This window comes from Engystomops pustulosus, chromosome 9 (genome assembly GCF_040894005.1).
Source record: "Engystomops pustulosus chromosome 9, aEngPut4.maternal, whole genome shotgun sequence".
Classification (NCBI taxonomy): Eukaryota; Metazoa; Chordata; class Amphibia; order Anura; family Leptodactylidae; genus Engystomops; species Engystomops pustulosus.
Genome location: NC_092419.1, coordinates 50,717,317 through 50,737,140, shown reverse-complemented (window position 1 = coordinate 50,737,140; position 19,824 = coordinate 50,717,317). Strand labels below are relative to the sequence as shown.

The 19,824-nt window shown below is 41.1% G+C and overlaps 1 long non-coding RNA gene across 1 annotated transcript in view; it reads left to right on the top strand.

Moving 5' to 3' along the window:
- The window catches only part of LOC140077064 (uncharacterized), a 67,505-nt gene extending 48,925 nt beyond the window's left edge, over positions 1-18,580 (top strand). The window contains exon 3 of the long non-coding RNA XR_011849695.1: positions 16,675-18,580. This is a non-coding gene — a long non-coding RNA (uncharacterized lncRNA). The remainder of the gene's footprint in view (positions 1-16,674) is intronic.
- The last annotated feature ends 1,244 nt before the right edge of the window (positions 18,581-19,824 follow it).

The window sequence follows — 19,824 nt, the reverse complement described above, 5'->3', positions numbered from 1 at the left end:
CCCCTTTCAAAACAGCAAAGCCATCTCAGACAAAAGTCGTGGAGCAGTTAGTCATGCTGTATGATGACTTTCCTGGCTGGGATTCTGTGGCCCATCCAACTGCCCCTTTCCCAGGCATAGAGGGGCACACTCGAAGGGCCTTGTGCCAGTATTCGGGTAGACTTTGCACATTCTATTCAGTGCATACTGCTTTTACAGGTGTCACACTACATTTTTGTTGAACTGAACTGTTTTGTGGCGCAGCTGCACTATTCTTCGTGCGGCACAAATTTCTGCACTGAAGGGGCATTCAGGTGCTCAGTAGGACAATGTGCCAGATTTAACATGCAAAGTTTGACAGAAATGTGTTGTCCGGCACATGTTAAAGGAGCATTAAAAAATTTAAAATTGTGCACTGTTCAAATGGCACCAGATTCTATAGTTGCACCAGAAATCCTGAATCTAGCACACTCTGCACACCCCAACTGCTAATGGCTGTGACTAACCCCAACTATCAACTGCTGTGGTTTTCTCTGAAGTGCAGGTGGAGAAGGAGGGCAGTGGTGTGGGCTTGGTGGTAGAAGAAGCAAGGGGGGACGATGAGGTTCTAGACCCTATATGGGCGAAAAACAATGATATTTTGAACAAAGAGGTGGTGGTCAGGAAGCCCAAGGCAGCTGGCAGAGCAAGCAAAAGGGGGCCAAGTCAAAGCGATCAGTGGAGGAATCACTAGTAGAGTATAAGACAAAACCGAGGGAGTACAATCACACTCTAGTGGTGCACTTCTGGAGTCATTACCATGTGTCATTGAAAGCACGGTGACAGAGAGGGGAGAAAGAAGATAAAGTTCCCAACACAACAGGGAAATCTGCACCACCTGGAAAGGGAGAGTGAGCATGGCCACAATGTGTAATGCCATGTTAAACTCTCTTCAACCTTCACTACCATCAGGTATGGCATGTAGTACCAGGAGGTAGATTGTGCAGCTAACATGGACATCCTCATGTTCAATATGATAAACAAGGCATGGATCCCACACAACTTAGTTGTGCATTTGAATAAGTTGGTAGTGAGTGCAATGCTGCGTTAACAGAATTTAAACTTGAAATTGTCACAATTTGCAGTAACTGAATTTTGACTGCAGTAAGAGGAAAGGTGTATGTTTTCTCCATTGCTTCACATTTGTGCCAAAGTCTGGGTCCCAGATTTTCCTCTAATATTTGGATGAACCCAAATTTCAACCAATGTGCTTATCACAAACAAGTTGATTCTATAAAAAGAATATCAAAGAGATCTGCTCTGCAGTTTGCATAAAATATAATTGAAAAGTGAAATTGATTTTGCCAGAATAAAATACTTAGTTTAGCATTTTATCTAATGAGATGGAATCTAATAGATGTTTCATGGTTTGCCTCTTCCTCGCTACATGATGCCCTGCTTCTGTACTAAATGTAAAATTGTAGGTACATACTGTATTAAGACATTTTAGAATTCCACTATTGTAATCCACTTAACTTAAAGTGTTTTCCCAAAAGTAACTTGTCTCTATGCATAGAAAATCGGGATATGTTACAATTAAAATTGAGCACAGGCCACAGACGCACTAGTGCTCCATTCACAGGGTTCCTCTGTTCACCTTCTAACTGGGAGTCAGGAGCATAACTACAGTGGTAGCCCACCATTAGGGGGCCCAGTCAACCATCCTGACACTAAAGAATGGAGGATGTGCATCAATCTATACATATTATGCTGCACATTGTACAGCATAATATGTATATAACATATATGTGATGTGTTGAAGCTGCCTTCGTTAATTGAGCTGCTGACCTGAACAGGCCCATGCCAATTACCAAGCAGCATAGGAAGAACACAAGTCAATGCTGCTTTCACATGCCAGCAATGCCAGCAATGCCCATTTTCTGAAACATCCTTCATGTTCTTTGAATGTAGTGTTTATGTCTTATGTGCATGTCCAGTATATGCCAAGATAAAAATTGAATACACTTTATAGGATAATTGGGTTATGTGGAGACATGGGTGAGAAGGTATTACCCTGAAATTCGCCAGAGGCAAGGAAATATCTAACTAAAGATTTGCTCAATTAAATAAAGTGTGTGTACAGGTATATATATATCAATTTATGAAGTATACCTAGAAAAGACAATGGTAAGTCTTAAAGTATGGGTCCACTTTCATCAAATAATTTGTTGTGTATTGATTTTTCACTGTTCTCTAGAGTAATCACATCTGTGTGTTAAAGTGACTGTGCACCTGTGTGACATCTTATTTCTATGGACAGATTTCTTTCCACAGGATGTTAACAATGGGGCATCATTTTGAACGTCAGCAAGCAGAGATAGAATGGGGATAAAACAGCGAAGAATTGTTACAGAAAGCATATTGAAAATTTGCTGAAAGAAGACAACCACTGATCTGGCGCAACCCAATAAGTTTGCCAGGCTGGCGGATGAGGGGGATATCAGCTCTGGGGTAGCAATGCTGCAGAAAGACGTGGCCGCTAGCAACCAGGGGAATGTGTGCTCCAGTAAGAAGGGTAATGGGAGCACAGGCAAGGTCAGACGGGTGCTGGTAGAGGGAGATTCCATTATTAGGGGAACACACAGGGCAATCTGTCACAAAGACCGTGCATACCGAACAGTGTGTTGTTTGCCGGGTGCTCGGGTTCGGCATGTTGCGGATCGGGTTGACGGATTACTGGGAGGGGCTGGTGAGGAACCAGCGGTCATGGTCCACATTGGCACTAATGACAAAGTAAGAGGTAGGTGGAAGGTCCTTAAAAATGATTTCAGAGATTTAGGCCATAAGTTCAGGGCAAGGACCTCAAAGGTAATTTTCTCCGAAATACTGCCTGTACCACGTGCCACACCAGAAAGGCAGCGGGAGATCAAGGAGGTAAATAAGTGGCTCAAAAGTTGGTGTAGGAAGGAGGGTTTTGGGTTCATGGAGAACTGGACTGACTTTTCTATTGGCTACAGGCTCTACAGTAGGGATGGGCTGCACCTCAATGGGGAGGGGGCCGCTGTTTTAGGGGAAAAAATGGCTAGAAGGTTGGAGGAGTGTTTAAACTAGAGACCTGGGGGGAGGGCAACGTGTAGTTGTGCAGAGCAAATAGACAGTGTAGATAGAGAGCTGGGAAGAGTCATAGTCCATGGGGGAGGAAGGGGGGCTGGAATGAGATTGGGGAATAAGGACAAAAGGAATACGGACAGGGAAAACCATATAAAGTGTATGTACACAAATGCCAGAAGCCTCACAAACAAAATGGAGGAACTGGAACTCTTGATGTTGGAGCAAAAATATGATATAGTGGGTATCAGCGAGACATGGCTGGACAGTAGCTATGACTGGGCTGTTACTATAGATGGTTATAGTCTTTTTAGAAAGGATCGTATAAATAAAAAAGGGGGAGGGGTTTGTTTATATGTGAATTCTTGCCTCAAGCCCGTCCTGCGAGATGACATCAGTAATGCAAATGCAAATGTAGAGTCCCTATGGGTGGAGATAAGGGGAGGGAAAAAGAATAATAAAATATTACTAGGGGTTTGTTATAAGGCTCCAAATATAATGGAGGCAGCAGAGGAAATGCTGATAAGTGAAATGGATGCGGCTTCAAAGCATGGTGAAGTACTTATCATGGGAGACTTCAATTACCCAGATATTGACCTGGGGGGCAGAAACCTGCAGGTCCTTTAAAGGCAGCAGGTTCTTGTCAACAACAAAAGACAATTACCTGTCGCAACTAGTCCAGGAGCCAACAAGAGGGGGGGCACTGCTGGACCTTATCCTTACCAACAGACCTGATAGGATATCAAAACTACAGGTTGGGGGGAACCTGGGGAATAGTGATCATAATATCATTGATTTTGTATTACGCTTTACTAAGAGCGCTAGTGAAGGGGCAACCAACACTCTAAACTTCAGGAGGGCAAATTTTCAGCAACTAAGGGAAGACCTTAAAGGCATAGACTAAGATAATGTTCTCAAAGACAAAAGCCCCCCCCCAAAAAATGGGACTTTTTCTCATATATTCTGAAAAAGTCCTGTGAGAAACACATACCTTATGGGAAAAAGCATAAAAGGAACAAGAAAAACCCTATGTGGCTAACTAGTCGTGTAAGGAAAGCAATAAGCGAGAAAGATAAAGCGTTTAAGGTGCTAAAACGTGAAGGTAGTGATGAGGCATTACAGGATTATAGAGAGAAAAATAAATCCTGTAAAAAGCAGATAAAGGCCGCAAAAATAGAGACTGAGAGAAATATTGCCAGGGAGAGCAAAAATAATCCCAAATTATTTTTCAAGTATATAAATGATAAGAAACTAAAAACAGAGAGTGTGGGTCCCCTTAGAAATAACATGGGGGTCATGGTGGACGGAGATGAGGAAAGGGCCAATCTACTGAATGTCACATTCTCAACTGTCTTTACCCAGGAAAATCCCCTGGTGGAAGACACAATGAGGAATAATGTTAATTCTTTTTATAATGTCAACAGTTTAACCCAGGAAGAGGTACGGCGCCGCCTCGCAACCACTAAGATAGATAAATCACCTGGGCCAGATGGCATACACCCCCGGGTTCTGCATGAATTATGTACGGTGATAGACAGACCGTTATTTTTAATATTTGAAGATTCACTTAGGACTGGTTATGTTCCACAGGAATGGCGCATAGCAAATGTGGTACCAATATACAAAAAAGGATCAAATAGCGATCCTGGAAACTACAGACCCGTGAGTCTAACTGCTGTGGTGGGGAAAATATTTGAGGGGTTTATCAGAGATGCTATCTTGGAGTATCTCACTGTGCACAACCTTATAAGCCAGCGTCAGCATGGGTTTATGAGAGATCGGTCCTGTCAGACTAATCTGATTGGTTTCTACGAGGAGGTAAGTTCAAGACTGGATCTGGGGGACGCTGTGGATGTTGTATATCTGGACTTCTCAAAGGCATTTGACACCGTGCCACATAAAAGGTTGGTATATAAAATGAGACTGCTGGGAATAGGAGAAAATCTGTGTATTTGGGTAAGTAATTGGCTTAGTGATAGAAAACAGAGGGTCATCATTAATGGCACATTCTCAGATTGGGTTGATGTTACCAGTGGAGTGCCACAGGGGTCAGTATTGGGACCACTTCTTTTTAATATTTTTATTAATGACCTTGTAGTGGGTTTACACAGTCAAGTTTCAATATTTGCAGATGATACTAAGCTGTGTAAAGTAATAAATACTGAGGTCGATAGTCTAGCATTACAGAGGGATTTGTGGAAGCTTGAGGAGTGGGCAAAGAAATGGTTGATTAGGTTTAATGTAGATAACTGTAAAGTTATGCACTTGGGCCATGGAAACAAAAAGTATAATTATGTTCTAAACGGTCAATTACTTAGTAAAACTGAAGCTGAAAAGGACTTGGGGGTATTGGTGGATGGTAAACTTAATTTTAGTGACCAGAGCCAGGAGGCTGCTGCTAAAGCAAATAAAATAATGGGATGTATCAAGAGAGGAATAGATTCTCATGATAAAGACATAGTTTTGCCCTTATACAAATCCCTGGTCAGACCACACATGGAATATTGTGTACAGTTTTGGGCACCAGTGTATAAAAAGGATATATTAGAGCTGGAACGGGTGCAGAGGAGAGCAACCAGGATTATTAGGGGAATGGGGGAACTAGAATACACTGACAGATTAAAAAATTTGGGATTATTCAGTTTAGAAAAAAGACGACTGAGGGGAGACCTCATTACAATGTACAAATACCTGAACGGACAGTACAAGGATCTCTCCAAAGATCTTTTTATACCTCGGCCTGTGACCAGGACAAGGGGGCATCCTCTACGCCTAGAGGAGAGGCGATTCTACCATCAACATAGACAAAGGTTCTTTACTGTAAGAGCAGTGAGACTATGGAACTCTCTGCCGCACGAGGTTGTTATGGCGGACTCTATGTACATGTTCAAGAGAGGCCTGGATGCCTTTCTGGAGAGCAAAAATATCACGGGTTATGGGGATAAAACATTTATTTAATTCTTAAAGGTTGGACTTGAAGGACTTGCGTCTCCTTCCAGCCTTATATACTATGATACTATGATACTTTAGACAACAAAGATACTAAAAGTCCTCACTGATGCATTTCGGGTATAACACCCTTTCTCAAAATGAAGGACAGAAATGAATTTGAATTTCTGTCCTGTATTTTGATTAAGGGTGTTATACCCGAAACATGTCAGTAAGGACTTTTATTATCTTTTTTATAGTATACTTATATATGTATGTATATGAGCATCGTTGCAACGCCACAGCCTACCTGAGTATTGCTGCTGACCATGTCCATCCCTTTATGACCACAATGTACCCAACATCTGATGGCTACTTTCAGCAGGATAATGCGCCATGTCATAAAGCTGGAATCATCTCAGACTGGTTTCTTGAACATGACAATGAGTTCACTGTACTCAAATGGCTTCCACAGTCACCAGATCTCAATCCAATAGAGCATCTTTGGGATGTGGTGGAACGGGAGATTCGCATCATGGATGTGCAGCCGACAAATCTGCGGCAACTCTGTGATGCCATCATGTCAATATGGACCAAAATCTCTGACGAATGCTTCCAGCACCTTGTTGAATCTATGCCACGAAGAATTGAGGCAGTTCTGAAGGCAAGAGGGGGTCCAACCCGTTACTAGCATGGTGTACCTAATAAAGTGGCCGGTGAGTGTATATGCATAGTGATTCCAAGTTCCTATTTTCTGAAACCTTTAGGAACTTTTTGGCGAGTGGCTGCAAAATCATGTCAGGATCCAACATATCCATACAGAGAGACCATCGGTCATTCGAGCACCCCGTGCCCTGGGTATTTGGCCATAAGACAAGACGTCACCAGGCTGAGCACCCCTATTTAGGGCTGGTTATATTTCTTCTTTTCTGGAAGGCGCTGCCCTCTGTTTTCGGTTTTTTTTCTTTTTTTTTTTTTTTGATTTATACATGTCTTTGTGGCAGGGGAGTCCTATGTACATGTGAGAGCAGCTGCAAGCTCTGACACACAACCTGTTGTTCCTGGACCAAATAATGCACAGGTCCATTGCATTGCTCTCCCATAGAGTTTATGGGACTGTGAAATGTACAGTTGAAACAGTTTTCATCTGTGTGCCATCCGTATTTAAGGATCAGTTGCAAGATAACACAATTATGTACCAGCCTGTTCCACAAAAACTGATAACATTTGAATGACACGTGGCAGGAGAGCCTTAGTTTGCGGCCAGAAGAAAAATAATAATTGTGTGAAAGTAGCCTACTGTGATGTGGAGACCCTAAACTACAAAGCATTGTGTACTTGTTTATCAAACTGTCATAACTCTCTGTATGGTCCATGCTGCAGAGATTTGAGCCTCTGAACCACACTCAGGGATGTTCTGCCCTGAGCTGTGATTGACAGCTGCCTTGCAGAGTCAGTTTCTTCGGCTGATCTGAGTGTGTGTTTTATGGAAAAATGGATGGTATCTATGAGCTCAGTGTACCTCTCAGCTGTGGGTTGAGTGAAGGACAACCAAACTCCTTTAAATATTTGCTCTGTCTCTACTCATCTTTCTGTTCTATTTCTTTGCTAAATACTGTGTACCTGACTCTTGCTACGTCTTTGACTACTCTGTACCTTGCTGCCACGTTGGTTTGACCTGGTTATCATGCCAACACTCTTGTCTGTCTGTACCGCGTTTGTGATCTGTTCTAAGCACATAAAGAGATTAGTAGATGAGGCAATTAGGTACAGAATCGGGTTATGTGCTAGCTCAGCACCCCTGCACGCCTTTTTCTGTCTTGACACAACTATATTAATATTGCTACCAGACTTCATCTAATAAGTTTTATAAAATAGTAATCTAATTAAAATACTATTTAAAACAAGTAACATTTTATTTAAAACTAAAAACCTTTTCAATTGATTGGCTTAGATGGTGTTGGTTTGTTGTCTGATTAGCCCTTCAAAATCACCTGACCCATGCAGTGACTAGAAGGTGTGGGTCAACAAAACAGGTGAGAGAATGGATCTAGTGCTTGGCTGTATGTAGTGTCTGGGAGGGAGTTTTGGAGCAGCCACCTGCAATTTCAGTACCTGGCAACTACACAGTCTACTACACAGTCTAAAGGGCATAATTAAGTGTGAAACATGTCGTTATATATGCTATGTCCATATCTATGTGTTGCCTGCTGTGGATTTTGTATGACTTGAATAAAGAAGAAAATTTTAGCCTATATTTCCGTGGACATGCTGGAGTGCTTTTGTTTTTATGCTGTATCGTAGGATTTTTATTTCTTTTCCATGCACCAAAGTAATGATACACTGGATTGATGAGATGGATTTCGTTTTTCCACTACTGGGCCAACTGCTCTCTGATAAGCCCGCTTAGCATGGAACCCAAACAGTTGTTAAGTGCTGGGGCGAGTATCAGATATTGATGATTATTCTCTGGTTTGGCCAATAAAATCACCATAGCCCTTCATTGACCAGATGCTGGTTGGCAAAACTCCGAGAACGGATCTAGAAGTTGGCTCTGTGTAGTGTCTGGGAGAGGAATATCGGAGTAACAACCTGTAGTTTCAAAGCCTGGCAACTACGCAGACTGCAGGGCCAACTGCTTCCCAAGATCTCTGATATTGATTTCAATATAAAAAACATATTTTAAATGTACTGGAATACACTGATTATTGTAACTTCATCTTAGTCTATACGAGATGTAGTTTGTATGGAACTTGGCAATATTTCCAGAGGTACTTAAATAAAAGAGTAAATACATTTTTAATTAATGAGTAAAATTTAATTAAATATCATACTGAGATCCCTGATTTCATTTTAATTTGTCTTTCTCTCCTATAACAATATTGGTAATGAACACTTCAGAAACAATTATACTTTATGATCAGGTTATATTACTGGAAAGTTGTAGAACAATATCCCTCTTGGAGAAATGGCATTGATAATAAATTATTGTACCTGGGAGCAAATCATGCTGATGTTCTGAACAGAAATAGGAAAGTGTAAGGCTTTGAAGTGTAAAAACCAGAAGAAATAGATTAAAATATAAAATGAAATATATAAATAATTGCATTATATTAATTTTCAAAACACTATTTCATGTTAGATGTTATCATCTCCCCAAGAGAATTTGCTGTAGAGCGAGCAAAATAAATAGTTAGCTGCTTGTGGGACAAGTTTTCTGTACAGCGCCTCTAAGTTATGGTAATATAATTAGCCGGCTTATTCTTGATGTGAGAAAACAATCTCTGATGAAGTTACGGAAATGGGTTAATAAAATGTATGAAAAGTCATCCAAATAGAACAGATAAAAATGACATTTATAAAACATGAAATATTCAGATTATAAACCATATACACCTTTCTCTTATTCTTTGGGTCTGTATGACCAGAAATATGACAGACCCATCATATAGTTTTTATTATGTTTTAGTAAATTTAAAAAGATGTTCAATCTTTTGTACAAAACCAGATTGAGGCCAATACCTTTTTCATATATATGTGTATGGAACTTTGTAAGGTGTTACCGTACTTTTGAGGAACGAGATGGCATTTTCATTGTTATAATTTCTGGGACCTTGTGACCATTTGTTCAATGGTAAAAAAGTGTCTATTCTTACATTTGGGTGCTATCTTCTGTTAAGGGTGTTTATCGTGGGAATAACTGTTTTTATATTTTATAGATCAGACATATTGGGAAGCTGCAATACCTAACATCTTTTTATTTTATTTTGTAATCAGTTCTAAGGAAAGGGAGTTGATTTAAGCTTTTAGGTTTCCATAAATGTTTTACATTTTTCACATTTTGTTTATCCCCTAGGGTACTTGAAACTTATGGGGTCTGATTGAACCTGCCAAATACAGCATTTCTACTGTAGTGTATTGGGATTTTTCAAATGATCTTTTATAGTATGCCACTATTACATATCAGGTTGAATAACATTCTCTAGAGTGTGAAATGAACTACGGAGGAAAAGTGCCTTTTGGTGCAAGATTATTCACGGTGGATATTTTTAAGTTAACATTTTTAGGTTATATTTTTTGGAGTTTGTGCTTGCAGGCACAGCTCTCTTAATCACTCTTTAAATGTAGAAGAGTCGCAGCCCTTGACCGATCCAGTGAAGGATATTCCTTCCTTGGGACCCAAGAAAAAAAAAACATTAGACCTTCCACCGGGGCTGACTTTCAGGATCCAAATTTTTAAGAAAAGGCATTATAAATACCGGTATATATACAAATTATACCGGACCACAATCATCATGCAAATTCCGACAGAAATGTGTTGCACATGCTATGTTAAAGGTACACCAGAAAAAAAAGGGTGCACTCTATTCTTCATGAAGAACATGCACAAGGAATCCTGGATCTGGTGCCCCCTGCAAACAAAGTGTAGTTCGCACTGTTCTTAGTAAATGTGCCCTGCTGTGTGTCACTTTATTCAAGCGGCAGCAATGAAAACATCACTTCTAATCTCATGGTAAGTGTATCAGCCTTACATGAGCCAACAGCTAGAATGAATTGGAGTGGAAATCACATGGCATTCACCTGCATATATAAAGATACTAGTTCTAATGTCTACATCACTAGAATTCATACATAAACATGCAATAAATATTGTTTCAAAGATGTATATAATAGATACAGTGTATGCATGTTGTAACAAATACCTGTGCCATACTCAGATTGCTCCAGTCATAAAAGACAATTACCTGTCAAAACTAGTCCTGGAGCCAACAAAAGTGGGGGAACTTTTGGACCATATCCTAACCAACAGACAGAATATCAAAATTACAGGTTGGGGGGGGGGGGCTGAAATATATGCATAAATTATGAAGATTCCTTAAAGGATGTCTACCACCAGGATCAAGGATTGTAAACTAGCAGGATCTGCTAATCTTTTAGCTTCTTTAAAAAGGATTTTAAAATTAAGCAAATTAGCCTTAGGGGCTCCGAGCTCAATAGGTTTAATGGTTTTTATTCTTAAAAACAAGGGGATAAGAAGCTTAAAGAAAAATAAATCCTGCCAAAGGGGCATCAGTGTGCTTGGCTTACAGTCCTTGATCCTGGTGGTATTTTCTTTAAGGACAGGTTCTGTTCCACAGTATTGCCGCATAGCAAATGTGGTGCCAATAATTATGAAAAAATGATCAAAAAGTGATCCTGGAAACAACAGACCTTTAAGTCTAACATCTGTTGAGGGGAAAATATTTTAGGGGTTTGTAGAGATGCTATTCCGGGGTATATCACTGTAGATTCTGCATGAATCCAAAGCTTACGGTGAAAAGCCATAAGGTGACAGCCAAAAGGCCGTGAGCACAACATGTTACATGGGGCAGAGAACTCTGGGAAGAGGAAAGGAACACCCTGGATCACATGTGCAGACATGCAAGCCAATCAGTGAACGGCAGGCTTATGTGATGTCACAGCCCTATATAAACAGACGCCCATTTACCCTTCATTTCATACTGCATGTGCTGTCTCTAAAGTTGATATGAAAAGATCCGTGCCTCTGTGAGGCCAGAACTGCCAGTGTCATCTAGTGGCAGTGTGTTGATGAACAACCCAAAGGTTCTCGATTGGTTGACTAGGTCATCCACGTCCTCCCAAATGACATCTGACAACCACAGCCAATAGTGTGTGGGTTTGTCAGATACAACCCTTAGTTGGCATGGCCCAGGTGCGGGTCAGCGGCCCTCACCTTACTCAACCAGCCTCTGTCCTGTTCATTTCCCTCAATTAGCCAAAAGGCCGTGAGCACAACATGTTACATGGGGCAGAGAACTCTGGGAAGAAGAAAGGAACACCCTGGATCACATGTGCAGACATTTAAGCCAATCAGTGAATGGCAGGCGTATGTGATGTCACAGCCCTATAAAAATAGACGTACATTTGCAATCCCGTCATTTCATACTGCATGTGCTGTCTCTAGAGTCTAGCTGCTTGTACTCAGTAGCTGATGGAGTGATTTTTGCTCAAAGTCCAGGGTGTCAGTTTTTGAGGTTCTGTATTCCCCAAATTTCTATTTTTTTTGTTGCTAAAGTTGATATGAAAAGATCTGTGCCTCTGTGAGGTCAGAACTGCCGGTGTCATCTAGTGTCAGTGTGTTGATGAACAACCCAAAGGTCATCCACGTCCTCCGAAATGACATCTGACAACCCCAGCCAAGAGAAGAGTGTGTGGGTTCATTGACTACATCATCCACGTCCTCCCAAATGACATCTGACAACCCCAGCCAAGAGTGTGTGGGTTTGTCAGATACAACGCTTAGTTGGCATGGCCAGGTAGCAAATCGCTACTGTGGCTGTGAGTCAGCAGGGTAGCAGCAGTGCGAGGATGGGAGCCAAATGGCCGCGGGGTAAAAAACCCGCTTTGCAGGTCCAAGTAAGCAGTGGCACAGGGGCATTAGTAGTCATAGAGTGTTGACGGTAAAATTACCTACTCGCGGTGTGTCAGTTTTTTGTAAAGACACCAGAGGAGCCGAGCGTGTGTATATGTATAATCTGCATGGAGAAAGTGAAGCATGGCCAGGAAGCTAACGTTGGCACCACGGCCCTGCATCAACACATGCAGTGTCACCATCCAATGGCTTGGGAGAAACATGTCTCAGATATGGTGGTCTAATTCTACACCTGGTTTGCCTGGGTGAATGTCATACAAGAAGAAATCAATGTGTGGCTTTCTCCGCAACAACTAAAAATCGGAACCATGGTGACAGACAATGGGAGGAACATGGTGTCCGCGCTGCACCGAGAAGGGATGGTCCATGCACCCTGCATGGCGCACGTGTTCAATCTGGTTCCCAAATGGCTCCTGAAATCTTCCACCCATCTACAAAACATTCTAAAAATGCCCAGGAAACTGTGCATGCACTTCATCCATTCTTACAAAGCCAAGCCCACCCTCTTCGAGTTGCAGAGGCAGAACAGCCTCCACCAACATATGCCATGTTTCCACCCGCTGGAATTCCAGCCTCCATATGTTAGACCGCCTGTATGAACAGAGAAAAGCCTTTAGGGACTTTTTGATGATGCAAGCGGATAGGAGTACTCCCCTGTACAACTTTGATGTCAGCCACTGGCAGCTCATGTGTGACACCTGTCGTTTGCTCAGGCCCTTTGAAGAAGCCACGTTATTTGTCAGTCGCCATGACTACGGGATGAATAACGTCATTCCCCTGCTTTATGTCCTGGAACAAATGATGCAAAATCTGTCTGGTCAGGGCACTGGCGAAGTCCCGACTACATCTCATGGCCACATGAGAACTGTGGGGGCTGAACTGGAGGAGGATGAAGACATTGGAGCACGAGCAGAGTCTGGTGAAATTAGTGACTTTTCTACTCAGGTGACAGGAGAAGAGGAGCAGGAGCATCCAGAGGAGGTAGAAATCGAGGCAGATGACCCAGAAGTACCGTGGCAGTATACAGTGGAGATGAAGGTCGGGAGTCCCTCAGAGTCAGATGGCCCGAAGCATGCTGCTATGCCTAACTAGTGACAGCCGAATAGTCAACATCTGGCATAGGGATGACCTTGCTACTGGTCCAAAATGAGTGCCTTTTTTCCAGCTGCCAAGAGGGAGGAATAACTGTCATACTGTGCAGACAGTTGGCCACTTGCAATGTGCGCTGTTGGCCATCCTCTGTCAGGTCTTACCAGGGGATTCCTGGCAGTCATCACTCACGTACTACTGCCTTGGCTGCTGTGGGGAGATGGGGGGGTAGGAGCAGTAGCATCTCCATCAGCAGCAGCTTAAGTCAGGAGTCCTTAAGGGACTGCACCAGCAGGTGGTGCACCAGCAGGTGGTGGCCTACTTGGACAGTACTCTACCACCACAGGTAGACAGGTAGACTGACAGGTAAACTTTATGTGTGGCCGCAACTTGCAGAGTTTGCAGTAGAGAAGGTGTCCTGTGTGGCGGGGGCCATGTCACCCCTAGGAGAACCTGCTTGTCCACCTATAATGTGGAGAGAATGTCAAGATGAATCAGGCGTGGATGGACCAGAATTTCAAAACACCAATGCCTCAGATTAGATCAGCCATGACGACTCCCCCAGATGTTGAAAAATGAGTCTGGATTCTAACTACCTGCCTCAGCCACTATTCTGATACTGCCACAAATCTGCTGCCAGATGCTCCATCTGACTCCCACCATCTTTACCAGGGACTGGAATTGTCATCCACCTACACACTCTGTCATTGTGCCACTCTTTGACCTCCTGCTGCTGCTGCTGGCTCCACACTTTGTCATTGTGCCACTCTGTGGCCTACTATGTTGCTGCCACCTCCAGAATTTGTCATTGTGCCACTCTTTGGCCTCCTGCTGCTGCTGCCGCCACCTCCACACTCTGTTGTTGTGCCACATTGTGGCCTACCATGTTGCTGCCACCTTCAGAATTTGTCATTGTCCCACTCTCTGACCTCATGCTGCTGTCGCCACCTCCACACTCTGTAATTGTTCCACTCTGTGGCCTACGATGTTGCTGCCACCTCCATAATTTTTCATTGTGCCACTCTGCAGTCTACTCATGCTGCTGCCAACTGACCACTGTCTACCTAGAACACCCTGTGATTTCCATAATGCTGTTTTCACCCTCCACCACTCTATGACGTTGCCGCTATGTTTGGTTTTCCCCTTCATTCCATCTGTCAGAAGGAATGAAAAGCTTCAGGATTAATAGCCAAAAGCAGAAGGGGATCCGGAAACAGATGGCATGCAAATATCCCATTTATTGGTCATCTCTGTTTTGGATCAACTCCTGTTTGACACTGACAGATGAAAAGAAGGGCAAAATGATCAGTGAGGTCAATGCAAAATTACTACCGACAGCCTCTTGTTTGAATAACAAACCACGCTCCCTATGCATATTTGAGCATGGCACAACGTTTTATAACACTCTACAGGCTCTCTGCAGCCTAGAAATACCTGTTTTTTTAACATGATTCGCCATGATTCGATTCAATTTTGTCCGAAAATTCTGCAAACTCGGCAAATCAAATTTTTTTAAAATTCGCCCATTTCTACTTATAACCTAGCATCAGCATGGGTTTATGAGGGATTGGTTACTAAGGGCTTTGTGACAGTTTTCTGAGGGACTTTGCACATTCTTTTAGGTGTAAACTGCATGCACAGGTATTTAAAAAGTGTTTGCACCACAAATGTGTTGCATGCGACTATTTGTGGCGCAGCTGCACTAGGCACCATGCAACACAAATTAGGGGGCGCTACGACGATCAGTCGGACCATGAGCCTGATTTAAAATGCAAAGTCTGTTGCATGCCTTATGTTAAAGATGCACCACAAACTGTCGGGCCAGTGCAGGTAAACGGCAGGGGTGTTATTGTCTATATTGAGTTAACACATTACTACAGAAGGCGAAATTTCCTATAGCAATAGGCTCTATATATGGGTATTTATCTACACATGTTTCTACAAAGTGAGATATGGCATACCTTGGTCTACCTTGTGCTACCTTGGTCTGCTGCACAGTAAACATTATTCATATTTAGGTGTACTTTTTGTATTTTTATGCATAAAATGATACTGCTGGGACTAGGGAAAAATCTGTGGATTTGGGTAAGCAATTAGCTTGCTAATGGCACAATCTCAGATGTGGGTGCCACAGGGGTCAGTATCGGGGCCATTTCCTTTTAATATTTTTATTGATGATCTCATAGAGTAGTAGAGTTTCAATATTTGCAGATTATACGAAACTCTGTAAAGTAAATAATACTGAGGCCAATAGTTTAGCATTACAAAGATTTGTGGAAGCTTGAGGAGTGGACAAAGAAATGGCTGATGAGGTTTAATGTAGATAAATGTAAAGTTATGCACTTGGACCATGGAAACAAAAAGTACAGTTATGTTCTCAACAGTCAATTACTTGTGGTTAATGGTGAATGGTAAACTTAATAACACATTAATGACCGTTTATCAAGAGCTGTTATCGCATTCTTCAAATATGAACAATCTTGACATATGAGAGAATCTAAAATGAAAAACTACTGGTAGCCCACATTTTGTAACAGAATAAGGGATGACCAAAGGGATGATATACTTCAATGAGAGCAGCTCCTCTATTATTTTTAGGCAACTGATACGATACCAACTATCCTGTGTTATTTTGGTACTGTATAGTATAACAGCTGATTATTGATCAATTACCTAATTACCTATCACGCAAACAACTATTTGCTCTGTTATATACAGTAGTTAATAATCATGATTTGACTACAGTTGAACCAAGATTACTTCAGGCTAAATAGATTCAGGCTCAATCAGATATTACAGATAATTTGGCAAGGTTTCAGTGAAGCCATTCTCGAATGATTCACGCATCTCTAGTGACGGTAGTGCATTATTTTGGGTGGGAAATTTGATCAGCACACTGTATTTATTTCATGGATCAAATATAGCCATCTGAATAAGGCCTCTGCTCTGATCAGGAAAGAAATATTAGACTTTGAATCAATAAATGCAACAGTCCTTATGGTAATCTAGAAGCAGTGTATTTTATATATCACTCCTGAAGTGTTGGCTTGCATCAGAATTCCCATTAAAAGCATATAAAAGCTTTGCTCTTTTTATTTGTCTGATTTGTTGAAATCCAAGAGCAGCATGTAGTGCTACTTGTTTTGTGTCATTTACAGGGACTGTTTGGCTCAAAGAAGAATGAAACAGCGGTTATGTTCCAAGTCAAGTGATGAATGCCCATATCCATAACTAACTTTTATGTGTGTAATGGGATCCCATACCCATTATACATTCTTTTATGAAGTAGAAAAATGGCAATCCTTTCTGTATCAATTTCTGTCATCTGTCTGAAACTCTGTTGAGTATAGTGAGATCAACAAAGGCAGATAAAACAATTACAAGCAATCCTTGTTTGCTAGTATAAATGGTGGTGATAAATGCCTGTTCAACACTGCACAATAGTTTGTCATTGTCAGAACTGACCTTTCACCAAAGACATGTCCTGATTTGTATTAACATGTTACTATTACAGCGCACAAAGGTAAAATTGCCTGATACTTCATAGGTAGCAGTTTCATTAGTGATTCACTCTCTATATAATCCATTTGCATATCCTGTCCATAAATTCCTCTGTCACAGCAGGGTGCAATCTTACAGAGAAATAAAATTGCAACATATTTCATCTGATTGGCATCTACAGATCAATTGCCTTTTATAGTGTCGTTCAGTAGGGTTCAGAAGTGTAGAAGATGTAGCTTGCAGCGTGGCATGTAAATTTTCTGTTCTTTGGCCACACTCATGGCTAAATACTTTAAATGTGTAACTATGTTTATAATATCCCTTTATTGTATAGGCAATACCAGATAGAATCTTAGATCCTTTCAGATCCTTTCCCCTTCTGCATTACAAGATCAGCTCAGACACAGGCACTTCCTGCTGGCAAGCCGCAGTGTGCAGAGGCTTACTCTATAAGCTACATACAGATAAGCAGGGTTGACTCTGTGATTTATTGATTAGATGAATGAGCAGAGCTGAGAGTTTTTATTGTGTTTTTATAACCATCTCATGGATCTTTTCTGGATCTCTGATCTGTCTCATCTCTCTTTTTCTATGTGTCAGCTGCAACTGCAACACTGCAACGTATAGCACAGAGGAATCATGTATTGGCTGCTTAGAGAGTCCCTGGCCTCACTCTGAATTCTTAAACTGAACTGTCTAGGAAGTGATAGAACTAAAAAAACAACATTAAAAATAAGTAAAATATGCAAATTAAGGGGTTAAAAAGGATCTTTATTGTGTAAACAACACTAGCGGATTAAAACTTGAGAACTTTCTTTCATGGGAAAACCCCTTTAAGTTTGTATTTTGAATGACGATCAAAGGGCATTAGCTGTGGTGTGCACATAGTTTTATATCTTTGGTAATAGACCAATATTACATTGACAATATTACATTGTATCCAAAAAAATCCCGGGAAAATGATTTTTTTAATATTTCCAACACTAACTCTATTTCTAAGTCCAACTTTTTACAAAAATCAAGTCACATTTAGTACCACGTACAGTACAGAATATAATAAAATTGTCTGTATCATACGCAATAATTTGCCCATTCTGAAACAAGACAATATCACTGCCCAAATTCTAAGTAATGATTGCAAATTTGAGCCAAGAGAGCCACAACACTAGGCAACAGATCGTCTCCTAATGTCTTTTCTTCAGAGTCTGCCTCTGTTCACACTTGGTTACAGAATAAAAGCAATTATCCATGTGGTGAAAAAAGATGTGGCATGTGCCATTACATACATAGTAGTACCTTTCTCTTTGTGTTCTAATCACTCACAACACCCCATTAATAGATTCACAAATTGTAATACCACTCATGTCATCTATCTCATCACTTGTAACATCTGCAATGTACAATACATTGGCTGCACTTTTCATAAATTTAAGAAAAGAATTATGGAACACGTCAACGTGTTTCGTCATATCGTTTTTAGTATAAACATGCTGCTTTTACTATGTATTAGGTTACGACTAAGGACGGTTCTCCGTCTGAAACACGTTAACTATTTTTTGACATTGTGCACACTATCATGTTTGTAAACTGTATGGAATAAAATTTAAATGTTTTTAATGGGTTTGCTGGAGAACACCATTTCTTCTTTGATGATACTAAACTGTAGCAACACAGCGTTTGTCTCCAAGCGATGTCTTCACAGCCAACAGTGCATAAGAGTGTCAATTGGGTTTTTTTTTCTCTTTTTTTATAACTTCCCTGTTATTTCCACCATTTTCAGCAATCTTGCCCTTTATAAGCCCCATATTATATTTTTGGCTGTTAAAATCCAGGTCCCGTCTAACCTTAACACAAACCCATTGAAGTTAAAGTGAGGCCCAAAGTACAGAGCCTAAATCAACATTTTTTATAGAATTCAGAAAAACCTATTGAACCAAAAATTTGACCAACCTGCTCATCTCTAGTTACAATTGATGTGTGACTTTACTCTGTAAGTCTTTTGTGTAACAAATGATGTAAAGGTATTGTTACTATCAATCTAATCACATGCTTTGCAGCACTTATATCTACATTTATGGCAACCAGGAAGATCTAGCCATGAATATCACTGTACATTATCTATTTTACTACTGAACATCTTTTTTAGCCACAGGTTTTCCCTGATGAGATAATGCCATATACATCAGGATCTTGATAAAGTAATGTTTAAGTTCTGCAAAGTACCGTCTCTATACATATAGCACTATATAAATATATCGCTGTAGCCCCAAGAGGCCAGCATACAGATCTAGGACTTATCCCAGATCCGCTTCCTCAAACCACATATGACTGGGTATTAAACATCAGTACTGCTTTGCTGGAACTATATTCCATTCCAAGTAAGAGTATATAGTATATAATTCTAACACAACTGTCTGCAGTACACGGTTAGTTCTATCTGGGCTAGCTATCTAAGGGGAATTAGCCCCCCGACATGTTTCACTAGTAAAATTGGCTTCCTCTGGGGTCTGTTCTGGGATAGTGATGGCGGCGCTCAGTGTTTAGAGTTCCTGTTTTTGACTAATGCCAGATAGCTAGCCTAGATAGAACAAACCCTGTACTGCAGACAGACAAGTTTTATAATTAATAATTCTTTATTTATATAGTGCACACAGATTACGCAGCGCTGCACAGAACTTGCCAAATTGGTCCCAGTCCCCATGGGGCTCACAATCTAATCAACCCACCAGTAAGTTTTGGAGTGTGGGAGGAAACCGGAGGAACTGGAGGACACCCCTGGTATACAAGGATATATTTATATAGCGCTA